The sequence below is a fragment of the Epinephelus fuscoguttatus genome, linkage group LG22 (assembly GCF_011397635.1).
Source record: "Epinephelus fuscoguttatus linkage group LG22, E.fuscoguttatus.final_Chr_v1".
Lineage (NCBI taxonomy): Eukaryota > Metazoa > Chordata > Actinopteri > Perciformes > Serranidae > Epinephelus > Epinephelus fuscoguttatus.
In genome coordinates this window covers 20,365,562-20,387,030 of record NC_064773.1, presented here as the reverse complement: position 1 = coordinate 20,387,030, position 21,469 = coordinate 20,365,562, and the positions used below count along the sequence as shown (strand labels likewise).

The 21,469-nt window shown below is 38.3% G+C and overlaps 1 long non-coding RNA gene across 1 annotated transcript in view; it reads left to right on the top strand.

Annotated features, from left to right (window-relative positions):
* Nucleotides 1-21,257, top strand: part of LOC125882745 (uncharacterized) — a 95,965-nt gene extending 74,708 nt beyond the window's left edge. Inside the window, exons 2-3 of the long non-coding RNA XR_007448407.1 lie at nt 20,847-20,904; nt 21,081-21,257. This is a non-coding gene — a long non-coding RNA (uncharacterized LOC125882745). The remainder of the gene's footprint in view (nt 1-20,846; nt 20,905-21,080) is intronic.
* The last annotated feature ends 212 nt before the right edge of the window (nt 21,258-21,469 follow it).

Sequence of the window (21,469 nt, the reverse complement as noted above, 5' to 3'; positions counted from 1 at the left end):
AATAATCCTTCAAAAAAGTTTGATTTGAGAGCACATACCTCCTCAAAGTGTTTAAAATCATCAACCACATGATTCCCGAGCGCGGCACCGCTGCTGCTCACCGCTCCCTCAGGGGATGGGTCAAATGTGGAGAACAAATTACACACACTCAGGTGTGTGACAATCTGTGGGACTTTAACTTTAAATCACCGTAGGCTTCGATGGTGCTCTCATGGTCCTGCAGCGCACTCACTCACCTCAGTTTATTTGGATCAAGCAACTGGGTGATTTATTCATACGTAGTAATGATTTTGCCCACTGATTAAACACACACGTCATTTTCGTTAATTGTCGTGGTGTGGCCGTGCTGTGGCCGTGCTGCCTGCTCTTTCTGGTATTACGCCAGGCTCGGCTCCTTTCAAAGACTCCTTGCGAAGCATCCTCCGGGGTTTTTTCGAACCTAATTGTATTGCAGAGTTTTGCGCAGCAGCGACCGGATCTTTGCTCTCAAACCACAAAAAAATGTGATGGCACAACAGTCTCCTTCAGTACATTATTCTGTCCTTTCTTTTGATTTTTACATTGGCTAGTCATCTTGTTTAACCATTGAAACAAGTTGTAGGAAGCCTCTGCAAGTAATTGGTTGCTGGCAGACACTGTACTGCAATAAAATGGTTAATCAGCAGTGCCGTGCACTGTAGAGCTGATGCTGCTGGTTCTGCCGGCCTGAATAGAATATAATGTCTACTGTTGTGTACAGCATTTATAGACTGAGCTGAGTCGGCCTAGTGATGCGCAGGTCGACCCGTAACCTGCGGGACCCGCAAATGGACCTGCGGGTAGGGCAGTTAAATCAGTCTGTAAATGATAGGGATGTAACAATTCCAGAAACTCACAATATGATATTATCACGATAAAGAGTCCACGATACGATATATATCATGATATTTATACAAGGGGGAAAAAAAAGAGAAAATGTATTGTTAAAAATGGCTATTTTATTCAAAAATGGTGCATGTACACTGTACAGCATGTTATTTTTAACTTGGAAGCATATCATAAACAAATCAACACACATGTGCTTTCATTTCCCCCCTATTACTGCTAGGTAGGCAGACATTAAAGTGCCATAGCAAAGTCATGTCAATTAAAACTACAGTGACAGAATATGAAAATGGAAATATTAAGTATTTTGTAACCTACTCTGAACAAAAGTAGTGTTGTACTATTACTAGAAAGTATCTGAATGACATCAAATTATTAGGATAGAGTAGTCTTAATATTCATCAAATATACAGAACTTAGAACCCTGCAACTGAACATGAACATGAAATCCAAAATACTTTGACTTTTTTTGTAATATTTTTGATCACATATCAGGTTATACGATTACTTTTTTATGATATTTTTGATCACATACTATACTATGACTTTTTTATCTTTTTGATCACATATGGCTTTTTAATGATATTTGTGGACATACTATACTATGACATATATAAAAGTCATTGTATAATAGTCAACTTTCATAAGACATTGAATTTTTTGGCTACTAAACAGAGTATATCAATCAATCAATCAATCAATCAATCAATTTTATTTATAAAGCCCAATGTCACAAATCACAATTTGCCTCACAGGACTTTACAGCATATGACATCCCTCTGTCTGTCTGTGACTCCTATTAGTGTGTTAGAGATTAGGATTCTTGTCTGTATTGCAATCAACTGAGCCCTCGTGCTGTCATTCCTAAGGATGAGAGCACCTCTGCCTGTGCCAGTGAGGAGGAATGGGGGCATTACTCCAACCGCAACCACTTTTTGGCACCTTCAGTGCCCTTGTTTTTCCTGTGTGGCTTTTTCCGCAGCTTGTTGCATAGACCCATTCTGGCTCTCCTTCCAACTACAAGGCAGTTCTTGTGGTTAGCAGAACTTAGCATGGACCTCTTCACCTGAGAAATAAAGAGACATGAACACAAAACAAATTAAACACACAAGAAAAACAATCTCTTGGCTTATAAGTATGGATATCCTCATAAAAAGTCATGGATTAGTAAGCCCTGAAAAAGTCATGTAAGGGAAAAAAAAGTTCATAAAATGTTATTATACAGTATGCCAAAAAAGTCGTAGTATAGTATTTCATAAAAAGTCATTGTATACTATGTCATAACAAATGTCATTTAAAAAAATCAGGGTATAGCATGTCATAAAATTTCATAAATAGTCATACTTTTGTACTCTATTAAAATCATCAAAGTTATTATATGGTATGTCATAAAAGTCATAGGATAGTATATCAAAAAGTGCCATAAAAACATAAAACATAAATCATTGTATTATATTCCACAACAACCGTCAGTGTAGTATGACAAAAGAGGTATACTTTCTTGTAAAAATGCCATAGAAGTGCCTCATAAAAATGTTATTAAAGAAGTCATAGTACAATATGAAATAAAAACGTGGTAGTATAGTATGTTCAAAAAAAAAAAATTCGAAAATGACACACTAATATATGTTCAGAAAATATCAAAGTGGCATTAAAGGCCAAAAAAAATCAACAAAATTAATAGTATATTAAGTCATGAAAATGTCATAGAATAGTATGCCACCAAATTGTCATTAAAGAAGTCAGTATCCTATGGCAGAAAAAAAAATCAAAGGACACTATGCTATAAATTTGTCACAAAAAGGTCCCAGTTTAGTAGGTCATGAAATAATTTCATTGTATAGTCTGCCATAAAAAGTCATAATATAGTATGTCATAAAAATGGGAGAAGTCATAGTATAGGATGTCACAACAGTCATAAAAAGTCATAGTATAGTATACTGTAAAAAAACGTCATGAAGAGTGACGGTGTACTACGTCACAAAAAAAGTCATAAAAAGTCATAGTATAGTATGTCATAAAAATGCCATTAAAAGTCAGTGTATGTTAAGTCATAAAAAGTCTCAATGTAGTATAACAAAAAAAATATCAAAATACTTCATAGTATAGTATGCCAGTAAGGGCCACCAAAACAGGCCAAAAATAGTTATTAAAAAAAAAAAAAAAAGAATTAAAGTATAGTTTAAAAGTGGCATATAAGCACCATAAAAAGAACCATAAAAATGTCACAAAAATGTCCCAGTTTAGTATAACATAAAAAATGTCATAGTATGGTATATCATAAAAAATATCGTAAAAAGTTATAAAGCAATTTGTAATGACAAAAGTCACTAACCATTAACAGCTTTATAACCACCATGGAAAATTTACATCTGTGAAACTGTTGACAGGACACCTCAAACTGCAAACAAGGTTTATTACGACTCTTTCTATTATGATTTTTTTTTATCCATTAAGGGTTATATATTTGTAAACGTTTGTAAAATATGTACCGTGGGACCCGAGAACATGATCAAGGTCCTCATCTTATCTTAACCCCCAGACACCCAGAGCCTCCTCACATATAGCATGCTAAGTATGAAGGACTCTTTGGCCTTCCAAAATACCACACCATGACAATGCACAAACCATACATTCCTTCATGTCTAATAATTTTTCCACCACCCAAGCAAGGTGGATCTGCAACCCCAAGATATTATGCATCACAGCAGAAGGCAGAGTGAGGAGGGTTGGAGGAGAGCAGTATCTCTCTTGTTAGCTCATATCATAACATGTTTCCTCATGTTCTCAATAAAGCTCTGGTGACTGAGCTGCGCTGGCTTATTGTGAGATAATTTCACAGTTCTGATGTAAAACAAGTCAGACAAGTGATACATATCAAGCCTCTCTGTCACTGCACACACAGTCGCCGTAATACAACAAATGGTTGAGTGCATAAAACTGCTGGCACACATACATCTGGAAATATGACCACCAGTGGCCAAACATGCGAGCACCTGCCAAGTGCTGCACTGTGGGAAAGATAATTTTATGTTTCTAGTGAAAGTTTGTAGAACTGCCTCCTCTTGCAAATGAACATCTGTCCTTCTGAAGTGAGGTTTTTAAAAGACGTGAGAAGATTGCTGAGTGTGTGGCAAGTAGTATCAGTAGTTTAGGTAGAGCCATGTATGCACTTTTATTTGTTGTTGCTTTTTCTGGTCGAGTTCAGTTGGTTGTTGCTGATGGTTTTATATCAAGTCCCCAAATGGTTGTCAAAGATGTTCCACAAGGGTTAATACTAGGTCCCTTGCTATTTTAAAATTTAAAATTTCATAAATAAATGTTAATTATTTATGCTGATGATATCATCTTGTATGCCATCCCTTCTTGTTGGGAACACATTTATAAGGAGGTGATATGACCTGACACCACCATATCCATTACATATCTGATTAAATCGGTCTTTGCCGCAAAGTTACATTCTGCATTAACTAGCTTACAAGTAGCTTGTATGATTAGTTTCTGTTGCAGCAGTGGTTATAAGTTTTCACTATGAAGGTGGTTTGATACCTCTTATGCTTAACTTATCGGTGTGATGATGTTTTTACCTTATTAACATTAACTTTCATTCTTCAAAAGCTATCATTAAACAAGATGATTATTGCTTTGTTTGCCGACAAAACTAACTTCGGTTTAGGTAACAAAACTAATAATAATAATTTAACAAGTGCTACTTTAAAAAATGTTATAGTGAAATGTTCATTTTCTATGCTGATGACACCATCTTGTATGTCATCTCCTCTTGTTGGGAACACATTTATAAGTAGGTGATATGACCTGACTCTGTTGCAGCAGTAGTTGAGTGTTTTTATGACATAAGTTGGTTGAAACCTCTTATGCTTAACTTGTTGGTGTGATGTTTTTATGTTATTCACATATTCATTAAACAAGATGATTTTTGCTTTGTTGGTTTGGAAATGGATTTATCATGAATTTAGATTTTTCACCTAGGGTGGTTTCACACCTGCCCTATTTGGTTCGGTGCAATTGTACTCAAGTTTGTTTGCCCCCTAAGTGCTGTTTGTTTGGGCAGGGGTTAACACAGCAATCACACTCAGGTGCACACCAAAACAATCGGACTGAGACCTTCTTGAAGAGGTGGTCTCCGTCTGGTTACAAATGAACTCTGGTGCAGTTCATTTGTGGTGTGAATGTGTTCTGACCTCAATCCGAACCAACTGCAGTCACATTACACTTTGTTTGGGTTAAACATGAGCATGCTACAGTCCTGGAGGATTATTAATGTGCACCTCCTCCTGTACTGCCTTAATATGCACATTCAGCACATCCAGTGCATCAAAACATTGTTTTCTAGTTGGAGCTGCGCCTCGTTTTCAAACTGTACGGTTTGTCTAAAATGAACAATGACAGCAATATAGTCCACGATGAGCAGCGCTAAAAACAACCTGCGTAGTTGTTCCTCCATTGTAACATTAGAAATCCACCAAACCTGCCTCCTGTCCTACTCAGACATTCTGGCTCTTTCTGCAACTATTTCTGGGAACAAGATTCTACTGGAGTTATTCGAAAGCCTGGTTTGTCAAATACAATGCTGTAAGGTGGCTTTTGCGTCACAACAGAAGCCATGGGCTGCCGACCAGGCTGTCGTATTTGACTTTCTGGGTATGAGACAGGTTGATATATTATTAGACTGATCTTGATCTCAATCTTCATGAATAAATAAAACTTTATTAACTGATCTTAGTCATAGTGATATATCATTAGACACAAAGGTCACTATAGATTCACTGGAAGTAACAAAAGTAAATCTTCGTAGCCTCTAGCACAAATTTTCCATTCATCACACCAGTCTCACATCTTGATATCACATCTGTCAAGAAACACCAAAATATGAAAATGATGATTTTTCAGTGTCTTTCCCTGAGTATTTCATCATTGTGGACAGGAAAGGCCCATTAAAGATTTTTTTCCTCCTCACGAGCATACAAATGAATAAAGAAACACAAAACATTTCATTATTTTATTTGTGTGGTTTCAAGCAGAGTTTATAGTCTGTGTCATTGTCGCTTTAATGACTTATTCATAAACCCTGTCAGAGGCTGAATCTATTTTAACAAATATACAGCGGTATGACAGTTCTGCATTTGGCCCCACTGAATTTTTCATAACATGAAACAGAGTGGGGAGGAAAAGGAAGAGGGAGAAAAGACGGGTAAGGCGTTAAGAACAAAATACACAGAGTGTGAGTGGCACACATGAATAAAGGACCTCTATCTCTTCTAAGGGCAACATGCAGACATTCAAGGGGAGGGCCTGATATAAGATGTGTCCATGACCTGCTTATTGTTAAGTACAAGTAGCCTTTGTGTGTAAGGACGCTCACAAGTGGAGAGAGGTGTTATTTCCCTTCTTCTTTCCCCTCCATCCTTATATCTACCAAACCAATGGACACAGCTTCCTCTCTCATTATCTTTTCGTCGTTCTCCAGTTTTTATTATCTTTTCTACTCTATGCTACTTTATCTGACTCTTCCTCTCACACACTCTCCCACGCAGCATTATTTTCAAAAAAAGAGGACGTCTTTTATCAAAGTTTGGAAACCTCCTTCCTTTTGCCTTTCTTACTCTCTGCAGCTCTATTTTTTCCCCCTCAATATTCTTCATACCCTCTCTTCCTCATTTTCACATGTCATTCAGCACTCAGTCATCCTCTCATGTGCATTCAGCATTTGTCCCTCTGTTGGGTCCTTCCTCTCAGCCAATCTCACCCTCCTTTATAAATCCCTCCCACATCACCTCTCTGGGTCGCAGAGAAAATTGGAAACTTGTCATTGCTCTAAGATTAACTTTCGCTTAACTGTACAACATTATCAGACACAGACTCTAATGTCGTCAGTCTGTTGCATTAAGTAGCCTGTCCAGCTATGATATGATGGTAAAGAGAGACACTATATGGACACATATCAGACACTTGACCATTACACCAACAGGGACTGTAATGACATTGTATTCAAATACGTATACTTTAATATGGAGGGAATGTGTGCCCATTCATTCTGTAGAGCATTTATGAGGTCAGGCACTGATGTTGGATGAGAAGGCCTAGCTCACAAACTCTGTTCCAGTTTATCCCAAAGGTGCTCAATAGGGTTGAGGTGAGGGCTCTGTACTCTGTTAACACCACTCCATCCTATACTTGGCATTGGACTTGCATGAAGCTGCTCGGCCATGGAAACCCATTCCATGAAGCTCCCGCTGCACAGTTTTTGTGCTTACATTAATGCCAGCGAAAGCTTGGAACTCTTCAGGTGTGGAATCAGTAGAGCGTTGGCAACTTTTACGTACCATGTGGCTTAGCAGTCGTTGACCCCGCTCTGGGATTTTACACTGTCTTCCGCTTCGTGGCTGAGTTGCTGTTGTTCCTAATAGAGCTGGGTTGAAAAAATCGATTTAATCAATTTGAATCGATTTTCCTTTAAATGGCACAAAATCGATTCATTAATTAAAAAATCGATCTTTTACTATAACTATTTTCCTCCCTGGACGTGTTGTACAGCCGGTAGCAGACTGCAGCAGCCTGCAGTACTATCAACCCAGGTAGTCTCACGAGAACAGCATTTAGCACTGGAGGTCATAGCGAGAGATCTCGCGAGATGGCCAGACACTGAATGAAGACAGAGCAGCAAACAATGGTGGGAGCGTGTCCACTGAAGGCATGGGTCTACGGTGCAAGTATTTTCACTCGCATTTTCCCCTAAAAATATAATGCTAATAATGTACACATGTTTATTAAATGCACATTAGTTTCACGGAAAAAGATGAAGAAATACCACTAAGCATTAGCACACTGCTAACTGTAGCCTCAGTTGTACCTCATACAGATCTGCTGGTAAAGTTAACTTAGCGTTAGCAAGCGTGATAAAAGATGGCAGAGAGGTGACGTTGTGCAAATAAACCAAAGATTTATTAATTCTCTGAAGCAGTAAACGCATGGGCCGATAACAAATGTGTTAACTAACTATGCTAAAGCTTTACAAGCTATTCAGGGCTGCCGACGATAACGTTAACATGACAAACAGCAAGGCTAACGTTACGGCTAACAAGTTAACGTACTGACACTCCTCAGACACTCAGACACACACACACACACACACACACATACTGGACAGCCTCTGAGAAGAAAGACGGTTCACTCTGCTCTGCCGCCAGGAACAAACTGGGAGGCAAAGATCCTATCTGAGGAAGAGGGCTCACTTTGCTGCAGGGTTCACCTACGTATATTGTTTCTCTTCTGATACAGTCAATGTGTGCATCACAACCACTGTAGTGTATTGCACAAAAGCTTTATAAGACGGTTACAGGCAGCAAACTTGCGGATGTCCTTTGTTTACATTTTTTGTAGCCACTTCATTTAAATTGTCTGCCTTGTGATTAGATTTAATTTAAAATAGGCCTATTTATTTTGTATGTCAGTAATGTTAAAAAAAAAAAAGTACATACAATACAATGCAGTACAATACAAATTTATTTATATAGCACATTTAAAAACAACAGCATTGACCAAAGTGCTGTACATCAAATATAATATACAAAAGTCAATAAATAAAACACAAGAAAAGAAAACAGAATAAGACAACAAAAGGCTGCCAACTCTCATACAGGGACAGAGAAGGCCGACGAAAACAGGTGGGTTTTTAAACGAGATTTAAAAACAGGGAAGGTATCTGCCAGTCTAACCTGGAGGGGGAGCTCATTCCAGAGTCTTAATGTAAACAGTATTTTTAATAGTAATGCACCAGGTCAGAGGGTTCCTTGTTAAATATACTTTGTTAGTTCTCCAAGCAAATTTTGTATCATAATTGAATTATACTTGACTGAATCAATATTAAACTGAATTGAATTGAATTGAATCGTGAATCGGATCGAACTGAGTCCTTGAAAATCGAATCGATCTGGAAAATCTGAATCGATCCCCAGCCCTAGTTCCTAAACACTTCCACTTTCTAATAATATCACTTACAGTTGACAGTGGAATATCCAGCAGAGGTGAATTTTCACAAACCATCTTATTGCAAAGGTGGCATCCTATCATAGTACCACGCTTGAAGTCACTGATCTCCACAGAACGACCCATTTTGTATCACAAATGTTTGCATATGAAGACGGCATGGCTAGGTGCTTGAGTTTATACACTTGTGGCAACAGATCTGATTGAAACACCCGAGTTTAATAATTAACAGGTGTGGCCAAATACTATTGTCCATATAGTTTAGTTTGACATTTTGGGAAATCTGATTTGCATTCCTGTCGAAAGTGGTCATTATTTTGAAAACAAATTCCCAAACACTGATATCAATTAGAGGTGATTACCACTCATTAATGATGCTATTACTGTAGATAACAGGCTGCAGACAGAGTGCTTGACAACTGCTGATCTAGTCTGGGAAACACACTCAGCCAACGAACACGCATGCTGTAAATTCAGAAGATAAGAGGCACTTTGCAACAACAGAACACAATACAAAAAGCTGCCACTTTGACCCACACTTAGTATGATCCTACCCACATACTGTACATCTGGTGGAGGTTTGGAGACTCAGAACATGATATAGTGTTTGCGTATGCAGACAAAGTTCCAAGTACTACAACATGCCGAGGGAGTAGTTTGTTTGATGTCGTGACTGATCTGAAAGTGGTCTAAGTGTTTTGTCTGTTGGAGTGCTTTTTAACACTGCTTTTAAGGGATACCTGCCCCATCATCCAACCGTGCGTGTTGTGTTTGAATGTGGCCTCAGCCACTCTCCCTAAATAAAAAAGGTCTTTTCCCTGCAGTAAAAGCAGAGAAAGTACAAGAGGCACAAACGGGGGGCGAGATGGGAAAAAGGAAGGAAAAAGCAAGAAAAATAGCATCAGCAAAAACAAAGAGAAGGAGGACAGTGTGAGGTGAGGGGAAAATAGATTTAAAAAAGTGTACTGCAGTTCAGCAAAGCAATTTCAATTAGTCCATATGAAAGAGTGATCCTTTTGCTCTGCTTTAAAATGTCATTTCTAATGGCCAGGATTACCAAGGCATTGTGTGATTGAGCTTTTGCACACTTTGAAGCGGTATACGGCCTGCTAATAAAATAACAGCAATAATTATGGACAAATGACATCAAAGAATAGTCTCAGAACAAAGAGAACCGTTTCAGGAGGTTTTCCACTCTATAATTTTTTACAGCATTTTCTAATGCAAGGTTTCAGTTGTGCAGGATGAATTAACACAAAATGTATTCTTGTAAAACTGGCTGCACTTGTGCTGTCTTTCTACAGAGACTTGTTTTTGGAGTCAGGACTTAAAAACACAACAAAACAAGTACAACTTGTGGTGGTGGTGGTGGGGGGGGGCTGATCTGTCATTTTATAAATGTTGCCCTCAGTTCACTGTATATATTTACCCTTTAGTTCCCCTAATCCTCACTGCTGGACCTGCAGCAAATGTTAAGTAGGGATGCTGCAATAATACTACGGATTCTGTTTCTTAATACAAAACAGGATGCATTTGTGATGTAGAAACCTGCTAATATTCAACCACTATTCAGAATATGACAATCGGAATTTGGCGCGGCCATATAAACGGCATATTCTGTTTGGATTTTCAGAATTAGGCCTTTTTCCAAATTTAGCATTTTCAGATGAAGATGTGGGATATGTCAGTATTATTTGGGTTTTAATAGCATTCTGTGGACTTGCATACAGCGCATTTGGAATATGCTACTCAAATGGGTTTTTTTGTATCACACATCCTCTTGTTAGTCTGTGGTCGGCTTTGTGTCTGTCATGGCTATATTTTACACAAACCAACTTGCCGACAGTTTTGAGGCTGGTGACAAAATGCATGACCAAAAGAAAAGGCCACATTTCTAGTGTTAAGGAGAAACACGCCTACTTTTAACCTCCTGAGACCCTGACATATGAGGATATGTGGACATCACATTTTGGGTTTACTTGACCCTATACTTCATTCAACTTGACTTAGACCTGTTGTCCTAATTCATGGACACATTGTTGTGCCATCTAGTTGTAGTAAGAGCACAATACAGTTCTTTATCCTAAAACAAGATGGCAGCCATCTCTGCTAAGTCAATCTGCAGCTGATCCCGACACAAAAGTGGACAAGGTACAAAACCTGATCGCATTTTATGGTTGAAACTTGTTTATTTATTATATATATAATATATATAATATTCGTAGTTTGATATGGCAACAAATTTGACCAATTTTAGCAACTGTAACAAGCTAAGACACTGTTAATTAGAAAGTACTCATTTGAGGATACTGGGACTTTATTATCATCTCATCTTTTTGACATTGAGACTTTATCATTGTCTCATTTGAGGACATTGGGACTTATTTGTTGTCTCGTTTGAAGACATTGGGATTTTATTATTGCCTCATTGAAGGACATTGGGACTTTATTACTGCCTCGTTGGAGGACATTGGGACTTTATTATCATCTCGTCTTTTTTACATTGAGACTTTATCATCGTCTCATTTGAGGACATTGGGACTTATTTGTCGTCTCGTTTGAGGACATTGGGACTTTATTAGGGCTGTCAAAATTGCTCAAAAATGATGTTTGAATATTCCTTCTAAAAATAACTCATAGGTTCGAACCATTCGATTTTTTTTTTTTCCGCATTATGTCCACAAGAGGGGAAACTAATACAAGGAAACATAACTACTTGTATGGTAAGGTATTTTTATTTCAACATAAACGTTTTTGAAAACATTTACATACCTACACACTAAAACACATAAAACAATTATCTATAACATTACGTTATAAACGACCAGTGTGTTCAGTGCAGCGGCCCAGGCCAACGCCCACTCGCAGAGCACAGCTGCGGTGGTGTTGTTTTTCTCTCCACAGTCGAATATCAATTTTCACATTCGAAGGTCCATTTTTTTTTTTTTTTTCCAAATTCAAATTTAAATTTGAATTTAGAATATTCATTGACAGCCCTAGACTGTATTATCGTTACGTTTGAAGACATTGGGACTTTATTATCGTTTCGTTTGAAGACATTGGAACTTTATTATTGCCTCGTTTGAGGACATTGGGACTTTATTATTGCCTCGTTTGAGGACATTGGGACTTTATTATCGTCTTGTTTGAAGACATTGGGACTTTATTGCCGTCTTATTTGAAGACATTGGGACTTTATTATCGTCTTGTTTGAAGACATTTGGACTTTATTGTCGTCTTATTTAAAGACATTGGGACTTTATTATTGCCTCGTTTGAGGACATTGGGACTTTATTATTGTCTCGTTTGAAGACATTGGGACTTTATTATCGTCTTGTTTGAAGACATTTGGACTTTATTGTTGTCTTATTTGAAGACATTGGGACTTTATTATCATCTCGTTTGAGGACAGTGGGACTTTATTATCGCCTTGTTTGAAGACAATGGGACTTAACTGTCTTCTCGTTTTAGGACATTGGGACTTTATTATCATTTCGTTTGAAGACATTGGAACTTTATTATTGCCTCGTTTGAGGACATTGGGACTTTATTATCATTTCGTTTGAAGACATTGGGACTTTATTATCATCTTGTTTGAAGACATTTGGACTTTATTATTGTCTCGTTTGAAGACATTGGGACTTTATTATCGTCTTGTTTGAAGACATTTGGACTTTATTGTCGTCTTATTTGAAGACATTGGGACTTTATTATTGCCTCGTTTGAGGACATTGGGACTTTATTATCGTCTTGTTTGAAGACATTGGGACTTTACTATCGTCTTGTTTGAAGACATTGGGACTTTATTGCCGTCTTATTTGAAGACATTGGGACTTTATTATCGTCTTGTTTGAAGACATTTGGACTTTATTGTCGTCTTATTTGAAGACATTGGGACTTTATTATTGCCTCGTTTGAGGACATTGGGACTTTATTATCGTTACGTTTGAAGACATTGGGACTTTATTGTCGTCTTGTTTGAAGACACTGGGACTTTATCATCGTCTCGTTTGAGGACATTGGGACTTTATTATTGCCTCGTTTGAGGACATTGGGACTTTATTATTGCCTCGTTTGAAGACAGTGGGACTTTATTATCGCCTTGTTTGAAGACAATGGGACTTAACTATCTTCTCGTTTTAGGACATTGGGACTTTGTTATTATCTCATTTGAGGACATTGGGACTTTAATGCCGTCTCATTTTAGGACATTGAGACTTTATCGTCTCTGTTGAGGACATTGGGTCTTTGAGTTGAGTTTGAGAGGTTGATATTTTCATGGTCTTTTTCTTTGCTCCTTGCCATTGTCTGTGTGGCACAAGGCCACTAGCACTGTTCAGTTCTTGGGAACTAGGTGTGCTTGGATGGAAATAGTGATACACAAGTGTCAGGGGGATTTTAAAATTAAGCTGTATCTTAAAAATGAAGTTATGTATTGATGTTTTCACTTTGTATCAATGATAATGGACTGTGGTCATCGAATCAATATGTCCTTCCAAATCTATGTTACACCACTGCCACCCATGTAAGACACAAGAGAAATATTTTTCCCATCAGCTTTTTTTTTTTCAATGTTTTTTTTTCTCCACCCTTACCTCAAATCAAACACTTGCATGAATGTGCTCCTAAAATAAAACCCCCAGACTAAATTAATGAAAGAAATCTAACTGAACATCCCTGAAATGTGGTCTTAGCCTTGAAAACTTTATATTAAAAACTTTGTAAGAAATATATTGTGTTGTGGCCCATGAAATCCCTCAGCTTTGGATAATTTAAAATAATATTGTTGTCCCTGGGAAAATAACTGTTATTACAATAACTGATACCTTCTTTTTTTCAAGTGATTGGATTTTGTCAATCTTGTTATTTATTTTTCACTTAGCGCTGCCAGATGTCTGTGAAACAAGTCAACATTTTGATTAATTTCAGATAAGCTCAGTCCAAACACGTCTGCATTCAGTAGCTGGCTGCTCCTACCTGTGCTTCAAATTAAATGATTTTGGCTGGCCACCAAGACAACTTGTTCCCTGTTACCACCCAGCAGAAGTCAAACCGCCCTCTTGGTACACAACTCTCTTCACTCATCCTCCAAATGCTGAAAGAGTGAGTGAGAATGTGTATGTGTAAAGGAATGTACAGATTCCACTGCAGGGACTGGAATCTGTGCTATACTGACAATGTGTGTGTCAGTATTAAGTAATGTACATGTATTTGCATGCATGACTACTTAAGCTGCATAGTTCTGTATGTGTGTGTCTTCTGAATGCTAATACACAGGTCACTCAGGGAACAGTATCTCTCCAATTTAACACAAGCAAGTACAGGCTGAAACTGGGGCTGACAGCGTGACATTAATTTGAAACCGAAGGCTCAGTCTAAAGGATAGGTGTAATATTCATTCTGCATACCTGTGCCCTCCCTGTAGTCAAATAGAGTCGGCTGTGTTAAATAGAAATTGATGCAGACATTAGGGATGCTGAGTTGGGAAAATGGCTCAGACTGGAATACAGAAAAACTTTGGGTCTTCAAAGCTGCAGCAGGCAGGATTTTTACTACTGACATTTGTAGGCAGTCAGACACACACTCTCTCAGCAGTGTTTGCTGGTTGACAACAAAATAACTTAATTCACTGGGCTGACTGCTGACGACTTTTAAGGTGGAACGTTAAGTTGTAATGTTACGCAGTGCACGAGTTGGTGACGCGAATCAGTCAACACACCTTAAATTTCACTGTGACAACTTTGACCATCACTTTAGTTTTTATACGACATACACTTTTAGTAATGAGAGGATCTTCAAGCATTTATAGATATTAATTTCAGTCAGATTATGTAAACAAAATATGTTCTAATCCTCACTTGGAGAAAAAAAAAGTGTTGTGGAGTGTTGTTCCTGTGGGCTCTGGCAACACTAACCCCCCAAACTTGCCTTAGAAGGACTAAATGGACAACCCTGCTGTTTTTAAATATCCCATGGAGAAAGACTCTCACTGCAGCCTGTTTTACTTTGTTCTCGAACTGTCTGCACGTAACCCTGTTCCGACTTTCAGACTTCCATTTGTGTCACCGGTGATGAGGAAATACAGTTAGTGCTGGACGGAGCACTGAGTGACAACAACCCCACCCACACTCAAGAGTACTGCTTAAGTAATAATCTTATTATATAATGACAAAAACTCTGTGTGTGGGTGTGTCTGTGTGTGTTGCACATTTTTCTCCTCACTGACTTGGTCAATCCATGTGAAATTTGGCACAGTGGTAGAGGGTCATGGGAGGATGCGAATGAAGCACTATTATATCAATTGGCCAAAGGGGGGCGCTATAGCAACCGACTGAAATTGCAAACTTTGAATGGGCATATCTCATGCCCCGTATGTCGTAGAGACATGAAACTTTGCACAGAGATGCCTCTCCTCATGAGGAACAAATTTGCCTCCGGTTATATAGATTTTTCGCCATTTTGGATATTGAAAAACACTTCAAATTGATCTCTTCCTAGGAAGTTTGACTGATCTGCATGAAACTCGGTGAACATAATCTAGGGACCAATATCTAAAGTTCCCTCTTGGTAAAAGTTGGAAAACGTACTAAAACTGAGCTTCTATAAGGCAATGAATGTTGTGGAGGGCGTGGCTCATCACATAAAGGTGCATAACATCTCAAGGGCTTCACTGATCACCACACACCTTTGATGAACTTTGAACCATATGACCACACATAATCTGAGGGGACCCCATCAAACAAAATGGGGGCGCTAGAGAGCTAATTTCCTATCTAGGCCTAACCGCCATATCGATTTTTACTAAACTTGGTAAATATGTAGAACAGGACACCTCAAGGTGACTGGAGAAATTTAACTCAATTGGCAACTGTGTAGCGCTATAACAACAGAAAAATGCTTAAAAATGGCTAAAATGTGACGGATCGCTGTGGCTCCCCCTGTTGCCGAATGTTTGGGGTTTTTTTTCTAAATTTTGGTATGACTAAGTCATGGTATGGTATGCTGTACATAATCACGGAAACTGTCAGTGTGTCATTCTGTCAGTCAGTCATTCTCATACTGACTGACATGGTCAATTTATGTGAAACTTCACAGGCATTGAGGATTGGCATAGGTAGCAGGTGACAAAGCTACCAATGGGTATGGACTAGTTTAAATTAACCTAAAAACAACAAACAACAACAATGTATGTCAATGGCAATAAAGATGTTTTCACATATCCCTGCAATTTAAATAAGCTGCCAGTTTTATACCTAGAAGTGTTGTTGTTTGCACAATGTCACAGTGATTCAGTCTATACGGTGTCTCTGAATTCACACAGCATAACTGCGAACAGACAGAGTTTAGCACCATCACTTAATGACTAATGTGAATTGCAGCATGCAGTGATATTGTTATGTCACCCTTCATGCTGCACAATGAACAACAAAGTGGTATCAAATACAAGCAGCTGTCAGCATAACGAGCAGAGCTTTAAAGAAACTGCAAGCGTCTGTCTTTCACTCACGATTTCTTCCTCTGACACGTTGCTTCATCCCTCTCTGTATTTCTGTTTTATTTTCCTCTTCTGTCCCTCTCTCTGCTTCACTCACTCACATCGCTTGTCTCTCTCCCTCAACATTTCACGCCCCTTTATGTGATTGCTCTCACATAAAATCTACTGCAGGTGTTCCAATTTATGTGTGTATCTGTTTACATGGTTGTGTGGAAGTGTGCAGCTATTCTCTCTATCTTTGAGTTGAATACTGCAGAACCAAAGCAAGCATGCCCAAGGCTACACTTATCCCAGCTTCCTGGCCACTCCAATAGGATGCAGCTTGCTTGCTCTTTATCCTGAGACAGGGAGTTTGCTTTTTTTCATGTTTTAGGAGGCAGTTGTGTTTTTTTTTTTTTAACTGTCTTTCTCTCTCTTAACCCCCCTCATAGCAGCTGTGAAGCTTTGGACCGTGAACATGGTGTAGTAGTCTGTGGATTGCTTAAAACTAGGGGTTGAAAGAGAGGACAGACTGAACGAATTAGGGAAAATAAATGAAAGTGTAACACGGTTATGGTTCAGAAAATGGTGCCAGGTGAGGAGGGATTTGTGACGTTAAGTTACCGAGCGGCACATTTGCAATGCATGTTTTGCTCAACAGAAATGTCCTTTTGTTGGAAACGTCTGCAAGGTATTACACAGTGTAACAGCTCCACCTTCTCGGGGCAGGGTGACTTGATGGTAAATTATTGCACACAACTGATCAGCAGCTATGTATCCTGGAGGAATGTAATGAATCCAGTCAGTTATGGACAGCCAATATTGTCAGTTTGACCTTTTCCTTATTCCACATTCCTCGCATGCTCTGAACTAAAAGTTAACTATGTTGCATTCACTGTAAAGCAGCAGAATGTGGTCGCACAGATGACTCATTAAATTTGAAGAGTTTTTCACTTTTCTAGCAGCTCTCTTCCTGCATGTTCTGCATACTGAGTTGCCATTTTCAATTAATTTACCCTCAGCACTCTTAATTAACCAAAGTATGGTCAAAATGGACCTGGAGGGCTGGAACACTTTGGAGAAGTCACTGCATTTTGCTATATTTAAACACATCATGCCCCTTTGTTTCCAAATATATAATACTAATAGTACTAGAAATGAGAGAAGATTTTGAACTTTATAGTGTGACAGATTCACCTAATCATTAATTAAATGCAATTTAAGATATGGAGATCTCTGGGAAACAACAGGTTTCTTCAATTATGTAAAAAATAAATAAATAATTCCCTGTACATGTATAAGGGTAAGATGGGGTATCCGCTGTCGTGGGTGTAAATTTCTGTATGTGTAAAATGGTAATTTACAAAAATGGACGAGATTATTTAGGGAGGAAGAGGCGGAGAAGAAGGGACCGGGAAAAGGAACAATAGAGCTGGCGGACCTAAACGTTAGGACCTGAATGTAAGTAAAAGTAACGAGCTGTGGACATTAAGTAAATTAAAAAGACCATTAGAAAGAAACCCATCAGTGGTTACCTTAAAAACCCGTCCTTTCACGGTATCCCAGCTGGACATCTCGACCTCAGAGGACGGAGCGTGTGCCCAGGACCTAACCGATGGATTACTTTCCCTGATTGACTGCGCGGTCCCTGGGTGAGATCGTTTCTTTTATATATTTTTCCTGGTATACCAGAGGTACAGCGATCGATTGCCTATTTTTGTTTTTTTCACTGGTTTTTGTTGTGTGGATCTGCGCTATTTTTGTTTGACACGCCTGGATGAGTGACTGTTTCGTTTGCGTGCGTCACGGACTCAAAAATAATCAAAAAACACTTAAAAGTTATTGAAAATGGACAGTATTGTATTTTTCGTTCGTTGGGACTGTGAGTTTATTTTGGGGATTGCAAAGACTGAGATTGGTTTTGTGATGTGACCTTTTTTTTTTCATTTAAACTTACACATGACGTGCGTATAGGTGCTGGAGGGAGGAATTAATTAAACGTGTGTTATTTGAATTTATACACTCTGTTGAGAGTTTCATATATCTTTATTCCTTAATATTTGTTGTTGTTTTTTGAGGGGGGATAAATATTTTTTTACTTTTCCCAAAAGTTTTCTATTTTCCTGAAAAGAGCCCCCCTTGTATAGTTAACGCTTACTTGAGAAAAGGTAAAGTGTTACAATAGTACTGACTTGTAGACTTAAAGACCAACTGTTTTTCACTATCATTGCCATCTGACACACTGGAGCCATCCTGATCGTTACCCCTCCCACACACTACATAAACACTAAAGCATAAGTTTTTCCCCCCCACTCGTAATGTAGCTTTTTTTTTACAACACATTCTCACTCTGACCTCACCACATATTGACGTTTGGTCATGGACTTTCCACGTCAACATACGACGTGCAAGGTACCCTGGGTTCATTGGTTTTTGACATTCTGGGACACCATGTCAAGTTCTGCCTGTTACATGCATTGTCTTCCTTCAAGATACACATAGTTTTCACAGGAAATTTAACATTTACATACAATGTCTCTTTCAAAGCCTTCAACAACAAAAGCACGTGGTTGGGTTTACCGAAAAATGAACAGGGTTTGGCTTTATAATCTAAACACAAACACCACTCTCCCAGGAAAAAAGTTGGTGTTTGTTGGACCCATCCACCACCCATTTCACCCACTCTTTTCGGTCTTTCAGCGCTTTAACTTTTGTTCATGTCCTGCTGCATGTCAGTGTGCGCTGCTGTCTCTTTTGTAAGGTGTCAGAAATAATGCTGGCTCTGTCCTTGCTAACAGGACTTTTAACATGTTTACATAAATGTACAGTAAAGGCTCATTTATACTCCCTTTACATATTAAAATAGATACAATACGATATACTTTATTGCCCCCACAGGAAAATTTGTCTTGGACAGATATGTCCGTTTCAAATGTTGTAAACATCACTGCCCTCATACTTCCATGCATCCTGTATGTTTGCACAGGCACAGCTAATAAATGGCACTCGAGGGCAGAGTCGAAACACAACATAAAATGAGGCCACAGTTCAGGAGGTTGCAATGCTATACCTTTAAACAGAGGCGTCATTGTAGGCGATGGCAATGGTTCATACAGGCGGATGGAAAATTCTTTTAAATATAATATGGATTCGTTATGTGGGCCCATTTTTTAAGTTTCTTCCTCATCTCCTATGGCCATATCTTGCTTGAACTATGCTAAACTACCTCCACGATCTCCGGTGGTACTGCTCTAGTTCATCCTTATCCGTAAACTTTCAAGAAACGTGCACAAAAACAGACAAAATGAATGTAGTGTACGGACAGAAGGCTCCATCCATCTCTGTCTCAGTCAACATTGAGTATATATGAGCCCTTCCTCTTCCACTATATAGAGGAACAGAGACATCAGAATGCAGTACAAAGGTCACTGCTACAGGTCACCTTCTGATAATGGCTATTTTTCAAGCTTCTGATTGACCAACATCATTATCTTTGTCTTTCTTGCGTGGCTATAGGGTTAAGGGTTATATTGACGTCTATTGATTCGGCATGCCTATGGCAGCTCTTCAGTTGTGTTTTTCATTTTTATTAAGACAGGGATTTTTTATAACAGTGCTTGTGTGGGCAGGATTTTTTTTGAGAACAAAGGAAGGAAAACCCTGTTTTCATATGTCCATGTGGACTAGGTCTCACTTCAAAAGCCTATAGTTTACTGAGGTAGCTACCAGCAATTAGCTATTACAAATACCTGCACTCACATGACTTGTTATAAGAGCCCTACACACAAATATTTTAACCAACAACCTGACCCAACCCGCAAACTGCCAACCTTATGTGTTAAACTGTCAAGACTGCTCTGTGTGTGTGTGTGTGTGTGTGTGTGTGTGTGTTTGAGAGTGAGAATGCAAATAGAGGGAAAGAAGGTGGAAGGTGGACTATTGCATGCAGTGTTTCTGTAGGTCATTAATATCTTTTTTTTAAAATTCTGTTTTGTCACCCTACAGGCTGTAAGGAGTTGGATTTAATCCAGGGCAACAAAAACATGCAAAGGTCCGTGTCAAAAAAACAACAACCAAACAAAAAAAGAGTCATAGTTTTGTATGTCAAAAAAGTCATACAATAAAAAAAACACAGTTTGTATGTTTAAAAAATGACAGCCCTCACAATCTTACTATAAAATGTTGAACGTATACTTTTTTTAAAAAAAAATCATGGGTCAGAAGTGAAGATGATGAAATCATCAAGCGAGTGTGAGCGAGCTTTTGAGAAGACCATGAACTTCTTTCCAAACAGTTAAAGAGATGTGACTTGCTTTTTATTAATGATGCAAAAACAGGATGAAAAACTGGACTCAGCGGGATTCATTTGAAGAACTAAGGACAAAAAAAGGAGATGAAAAATAATTTATCAGTGTAAACTTTGTATTTCAATATAAAAGTTTGATTTGAATGTGTGTGCAACTCAAATTTTGATGAATTTATTCTCTGTTTCATGATATAGACGGTAGAAGGTGGACTGGTGTTGACATGGACTGTGGGAGCAATGGGAGAGTATTCAGGTCAGTCCAAATCTCTGTATCTTTTTAATTCATTAACATTATGCAGTTTTACCAGTGTCAATGCTAACTTTACATCTAGCCATACATTAGTTTATTGTTGTGTGATTTTTACTTAAGCTTTTAGTTATGTTACACGTTAAGAGAGGTGCTTAGATTTGCCATTTTTGGATATATAGTGTCAATGGATGACATCTGGGAAGAAGAGGAACATCACAAGACCACCTGAAGGAGCATCTTCTCTGTGCTGAAGCGCCGATGTAGGAAATGTATTCTCTGTAGCATCAGCTGCTGTGTTTCATGTTGAATATTGAAAACATAATAAATATTTTAAATTGAGGGGTTTCTTCATTAAAAAAAAGATATGAGGGAGAGAGATTAGGAGTTGCCACAGACCCAAAGTCACAATATTTCCAAATAAAATTCTCCACAGTATTGATTGGAATAATCTTCTGAGCTCTTCTGTCAATTTGTATTTGTCACGTGTTATTAAATAAGGTACACTTCCAGTGAAATGTAATGTTAATTAAGTTCCTCTAGTTTGTGCATTATATAAAGAGTGCAATAA